The sequence below is a fragment of the Adiantum capillus-veneris genome, chromosome 26, assembly GCF_014529385.1.
Source record: "Adiantum capillus-veneris isolate H3 chromosome 26, ASM1452938v2, whole genome shotgun sequence".
Classification (NCBI taxonomy): domain Eukaryota; kingdom Viridiplantae; phylum Streptophyta; class Polypodiopsida; order Polypodiales; family Pteridaceae; genus Adiantum; species Adiantum capillus-veneris.
This window is the reverse complement of record NC_140956.1, coordinates 130,144,541-130,151,548: the sequence shown is the minus strand read 5'-3', so window position 1 is coordinate 130,151,548 and position 7,008 is coordinate 130,144,541. Positions and strand designations below refer to the sequence as shown.

The following is a 7,008-nucleotide window of genomic DNA, read 5'->3' as shown; positions in this document are numbered from 1 at the left end:
TCCCACTCTCAATGCTAGCTCGACTCTCCACACCCTTGGCTTTTGGCATGTTCTACTCCCTCCCGAGTAGCAAACTCTTCATCTGTACATGGTGCCTTATCCCATCCAACCCCCAAAACTCCCCTTGCTTTGGTAGCACAACCTTCATATAGCTTTCTTTCCACCTTTCGACCTGCTTGCCGCGATCAGAGGTCAGGTCGTGACCCTTTATGACTAGCTTCCAAAACTCTTCCTAGAAATTCAAGGATGATCCATTGTCAACTGCTGTTAAATTCAAAATAGCGTCCACTCCAAGTGGCACCCATGTATCTGGATTCTGGACTTTTGTAAAGTGAAGCCTGCCGGCCAAAGCATGAGACCAACATATCCGTATTGATAACTCCAATATTTAAGGCAACCACTGTTACCCCTCGAGGGACCTCTTTTGCAACCGCTTGTGTGATCCCTTCAATCGCCCACTTTGATGCGCAATAAGGGGCAACATCTGCAGCACCATCGTGAGGTTATATTGACAAATAGTCCTTGTTTTGCCATAAATGGTAAGAGGAAGAAAATGCCTCATCATGTTAGCAACCCCTTTGATGTTGACATCTATAACAACATCAAATTCAGCAGCAGCTGACAGCTCCCATCTGTTTATGCTGTCTGCAAAGTTAATAACAGTGTCAAGGGCACCCTTCATTTCCATAACAGTCTCAGCAAACTCTTTAACGTTGTTGTCAGAAGTCACATCCACTTTTTTCAATAGATGTTTTGAACCTCCATTCAAAATCTTATCTAATTTCAAAATCTTTTCTTCATTTTGATCGCAGCCGGTTAACCACAGTGTAGCCCCTTTCTGCTAGCTCCAAGGCAAGGACTCGACCTAATCCCCCACTGACACCAGTGATCACCACAACTGCAGTTGTATCTGCACGAGAAGCTTAAGGGGATTTGGTTATATTTCGGCCTGCTTGCCCTCGTGGCAAAGCAAGGCAAGCCGGTTACCGATCGAATGTAGCCGTTGGGTCGACCTTTGACCAAAAAGTCAACACACGGAGCTCACGCGCAGTGCTCGAACCCCCCGACCACAAAGTCCAGAGGCGTTGTCCTTACCACTGCGCTACATGCGTGCATCTGCACCTGCTGTGGTGCATGCTCTACATATTTTCAAAATATGTGCTGCCCCCCAAAAAAGTGCTGTGATGGGCTCCTCCGGTCAGCTCCACCTCCACATCGCCTAGCAGGCCGATATTTAACATGAGCCTAGTGAGCTTGGGGGCGCTTGCTGATAGGATTTGCATGCATCTCTCTCTCTCTCTCTCTCTCTCTCTCTCTCATTCATGCTAATTTTCAAGTGGTCGCAGCATGAGAGAGAGAGAGAGAGAGAGAGAGAGAGAGAGAGAGAGAGAGAGAGAGATCTCACATGCTGCGACCACTTGAAAATTAGCATGAATGAGAGAGCTCTCTCACATGCTGCGACCACTTGGCAGCATGTGAGAGAGCTCTCTCATTCATGCTAATTTTCAAGTGGTTGCAGCATGTGAGAGAGACAGAGAGAGAGAGAGAGATCTCACATGCAGCATGTGAGAGAGACAGAGAGAGAGAGAGAGAGAGATCTCACATGCAGCATGTGAGAGAGACAGAGAGAGACAGAGAGAGAGAGAGAGAGATCTCACATGCAGCATGTGTGAGAGAGAGAGAGAGAGAGAGAGAGAGAGAGAGAGAGAGAGAGATCTCACATGCAGCATGTGAGAGAGACAGAGAGAGAGAGAGAGAGAGATCTCACATGCTGCGACCACTTGAAAATTAGCATGAATGAGAGAGCTCTCTCACATGCTGCCAAGTGGTCGCAGCATGTGAGAGAGCTCTCTCATTCATGCTAATTTTCAAGTGGTCGCAGCATGTGAGAGAGACAGAGAGAGAGAGAGAGAGATCTCACATGCTGCGACCACTTGAAAATTAGCATGAATGAGAGAGAGAGAGAGAGAGAGAGAGAGAGAGAGAGGGAGAGAGAGAGATGAAATGAAATGAATGTTATATTAAACGCCTTAAAAAGGACAAAATGACCTATGGGACCACTCTGACACAATCTTGGTCGATCTAAAATAAAAATAAAGTAAAAATGAAGTGAAAGTGAAGTAAACTGAAAGACTAAAACCATCATCCTCATCATCATCATCAGTGCTCGAGGATGCCTGGCATCGCACGAGGATGGTTCAATAAGGGCTACATACAAGTTGCAGCTTGTTCATAGCCATGTTTGTGGGCCTATGCAAACTCCGTCCTTAGGCAATTACCTATACTTTGTGATTGTCATTGATGATTAAAGCTAAGTCTGAAGTGTTTATGTGCTTCAAGCAATTTTTGGGTATGGCTGAAAATGTCTCAAAATGTACTATGGGTCCCCTCCTTTGCATGGGCCCACAAACATCACTATGCAACCTGCATGTAGCCCTAGTTGAACCATCCTTTGGAAACTTTGAATAATGCATCTTACCCCAAATACAGCCTTTAACACAAACCTGTTTGACAGGTGCTTCAAGAGGTGGCAAAGAAGAAACTATATAAGATTTTTGCAAACGCAGCAAACTGAAAAAATTCAGATGCCCAAAATGTGCATGCCAAAGTTTTGCATATGAAATAGCCTTTGAATCTACAACAGCATTTGCAAAATTTTGCCCACACTTGCATACAAAATGAGCTTATACAACCCACGGCATAAAATGCCAGATGCAACAATTTCATCACCAAAACTGAGATCATGTACTGTACATTTGTCATCCACAAATTTGACTACAAGACCAAGTCCAGCAAGTGCAGATACAAACAAATGATCCCAGGTACATACAATGCATCAACAAGTGTCAAAGAACTGTCATCTGTAGCAGCAGTAAGCACAATCTTTCCAACTCCCTGAATTGGATAAGAGGTGTTGTTGGCACAAGTAACTGAATTCTCATGAGGAACAGACTCAAGAGAGTTAAAAAAATCACGATGTGAGGTAATGTGCTTTGTAGCACCACTATCAAAATACCACACATGTGAATCTGCAGCAACTGACATGCATGCATCATGGACATCAAGATCATAAGGACACTTTGTTTGGGGTAAGTCGTTTATCTTACACTCGATGCATGACCAACCCTAAAGCCAAGCATGCCAACCATGCACCATTATTTGCATGTATGCATCCCACTAAATAGAGTTCCTAAGCATATGCTTCTTAATAGTCACATGCTATTCACTATAGCCACATGACATTTGATCCTTCTCCCACATGTGATAAACATCACTTTCTAGCATTAAATGCCACCTTCTCACTTTGAGCCTATTTAAGGCCATATTGCTTAGCTTGTATTTTTCTCTTAATCCAAATCAATCAAGCCATTATATTTTCATTGAGTGCTCTCTCTCTAATTTATTTTGCTCCTAATTATTATGAAGTCCTCACTACCATGAATGCAACTGTTAACCCTCACGGCTCACGGACACCCTATCACCCACGAGACGGACGTTGTAACCTACGGTGGACATTGTATTATTTATTTGGTAGAGTCAGGTACCGGGCTTGTCGGTCCAATAGGAAAAGGGTAAGAGTGATCGCCGATGAGAGGCGCACTCTAACTGGGACATTCAAGGGATTAGTTGGCTAAGCATGGGCGCCCAAGTGTGAATGGGGTGAGCTCATATAAAAACCAACTAAACCTAAAATTCACTCATTCTCTCATTTGTGCAATGCAAGAAAGGTGCTCTTGCTCTATCTCCTTCTCCATCTCCTTGTGTACTAGTGTGTGTGTGTGTGTACTTGAGAGAGAGAGAGTGTGTGTGTGATCGAGCATTGCGGCGGCACAACGGCGGTGAAGTGGTTGAATGCGACGTAGCGGCATCTCCTTCTTCTTCGCGGCGAGGAATCCTCCACGGCAGGAGCATAGAGCGGTGAGTGACACACCATTGCCCTCTTTTGAGCTTACTAGTTAAGCTAGTTGTGTGCTTGGAGCCGTCTGTGGCTCGCACACAGTGTTAGGCAAGTCCCTTGCTTCGATAGTGCGGCAAGGAGCGCACATTTTTGGCGCCGCTGCCGGGGAATCGCCCTGCATTAAGCTCAAGAGGCACTTTGTGCTTCTTCTATGAGTTGTTTGTAGTAGGAAAGAAGAGGAAGAGGAAGAGGAATGAGTTATTTTTCTGCAAGTTGTTAATTTCTGTATTGTCTGCAAGTTCTCTGATTTCTGCATAATCTTGTGTTTTCTGTTTGCACATAGTCTTTGCACAATTAGTAGTTGTTAGCTTGTTCGCAGTGAATGAGTAAGTAGGCAGACAGTTAGCAATTTCTGTTTGCACACAGTCTGTACACAGTCTTTGCACAGTAAGGTAGTGAGAGAGGAAGGAGGTAGACAGTTAGCTCACTGTCAGTAAGCAATTAGCAGAGTGGTTAACAGATTAGTTAGTAGATTACTTAGTGGTTAGCAGCACTGTTAGTAAGCAGATAAGGTAGTGAGCTGTGAGCTGTTGACAGAGAGGTTAGGTAGCTGTTGACAGTGTGTGTGGCCAAGAAAGGGTCACCTAAACCGCGCGCGGTCGTCGCCTTTAAAAAAATAAAATATAAATAAATAAATAAATAAATAAATAAATAAATAAATAAATAAATGTAAAAAATCCAAAAATATTTAAGCATGAGTGACTGGGGGGCTACACTAAAATTTTGATCAGGATCGTGATACCAAGCCCAAGCCCAAGCCTCAGTCCTCAGTCTCATGATATATACTAGACTCACTCTTATATATATACCCTACCCCCTCAAGAGGGAATGAGAGCATGTGGGGCAAGTCCTCCACTCTCCTCCCTTCTCTTCCCACTTGCACCCTTAGACTTTCTAATTTGAGCCTAGTTCCCTACTAGAAATTGACGGTTTTAGGGATTTCGAGGGCATAAAGTGACCAAACAGAGGGCTGTAAAGCAGGACACGTCCCTCTGACCGAGACGCTTGTTTTGAGCTATCATACGTTCTATTCTATAGCTGGGTCAGAAAAAAAAGGACCAAAAAATCAAAAAAAAAAAAGAAGAAAAGACTTGGGTTGCAAAACACCCAAAAATACTAGGTGAGCAGCCTTCACGGGCACTCACTGACACTTCTAGGGGATCAAAGTCATATGAACCTACGCTCTGGACGAGTGTTAGAGCACGAGCATATTGGTAGTGCCTCCATTTACGCGGGCACCCATTATTCCTCCACCCTAGGTTTTGGACCTTCGGCCGAGACTCAATGTAGCGCGACCCAAGATCCTCATATCGCGTCTAGTGATTCTTCCTCTGACTACGAAGTCATGGAGGGGTATCCTACACCAAACCCTAATAGTTCAAGTCAAGACATGCATGCCATGGGCCCACGGCCCGAGTCCAGCGTGTTTAGCCACTTAAAAGAGACCCTTAGTAGAGCTACTCGCTCCGAACATGCGGTTAATGAAATAAATGAAGGGAGTGGGGAAGTAAATTCGTCATTCATGCCTAAAATAGACCCTATGCTTCTTGAGAGTGTGCATGTGAATGTTCCATCCACTGCACCTCCTGATCCTTTAGGACTATCTCCCTCTGAGGTTTTACTACCCGATGGTAGGAGTCTTGCCGAAGTACAAGAGATCGAACGCTATATGCAAGCAACAAGGGAGAGGGAAATTGAGAACCTACGAAGGCTAGAACAAAGTCGAGCCCTGAAAGCAAAGGCTCCTATGACAACAATCATGCCAGCCGAGCAACCGAGTGCTCCCAAGGCAGCAGTCACGGAGGGGCAAGCGATGGGGAGCAATAATGCTTCCACTTCGAGGAAAACCTCCAGCACGCCAAGCCTAGATGGGATATTCCTAAACGAAAATTGGGAGTATGAACTACAAGCAGAAGCTTTAACTGATTGGTACACAGGACACACCTATCACGTGGGTTGGTTAGATGTTCTACAATCCACATCGGGTGCTACTAGCACAGATGAGCAACAACAGAAAGTCTGTGATGTCCTCCATAGGATTGTCGAGTAAGAAAGACAGAACACAGGGATCAACATGCCTTCAACAGGCCTAATGAGATTCTTGGATGCGGGAAAGGCCAACCAACCAACCCTATCACAAATGGAGACTCCCTCAGTGAGCCCCATTGATCCTCCATATGTTGTTTCGCCAGGAGCCTCAGTACAATATGAGCCCACAAGTGGCAGCTTTATCTTCCCAGATCTAGCTCATCTTTCTCTTAATGACACTACGGCTACCATGCATATCCCAGTGGTGAGCATGACAAGAAGTACACCATGGAGTTCATTTGTTAATACTGCGCCGATGCCTAGTAGCACAGTGCCCCCAACTATACCTACATGTATGTATCAATCATGTGCACCTGTCGTACCTCAGCCTCATGTAGCTCCTACACCTCCGATTATTCCAAGAGCTTACAATCCACAATGGCATTATCCAAGCTCTTATACAAGTGGAGCCATGCCATTTAATAATAACATGCCATATCAGGCACCCCCTATGCCTAGGGCCACGCCTGTAAACTTTGGACCACCGTCTCGTACACCACCATACAAAATATGGGACCCAAGAGCCGCGCGTATGCCAAGGCCAAGGCCAACTCCCTTCTCACATGTGGTTCCGGGAGCGCATACACCCATTATACCTGCTCAAATAGGAGATTTGGCAGCATTTGCTCAAACTATCGGTCGCTCTATTGCAGAAAACATGCGTAGTGCACCTGATAGAGAGCCTAGGAGCAAGGCAGTTCAAGTAGCTAAGCTCACACAGAAATTCAGTGGAGACGGAGATGCTAGAAAGCATATGGAAGTCTTTGAACATGTGTGCGATTCCTTGGAAGAGCACAATGAGCTACATAAGTGTAAGGCTTTGAGTTTGACCCTAAGCGGAAAGGCTGGAGATTGGTATAGAACCTTAAGAGTAGAAGAGAAAACGATCTACTCTACTCTTAGGAGATTGTTCTTGAAAGAGCACATACGAGAGGGAGTACTTTGGGGTGTAGCCTCTCAGC

General features: G+C 45.1%; 1 pseudogene; it reads right to left on the bottom strand.

Moving 5' to 3' along the window:
- Nucleotides 1-232: 232 nt before the first annotated feature.
- Nucleotides 233-2,474, bottom strand: LOC147424203 (NADPH-dependent pterin aldehyde reductase pseudogene; annotated as a pseudogene).
- Nucleotides 2,475-7,008: the final 4,534 nt, after the last annotated feature.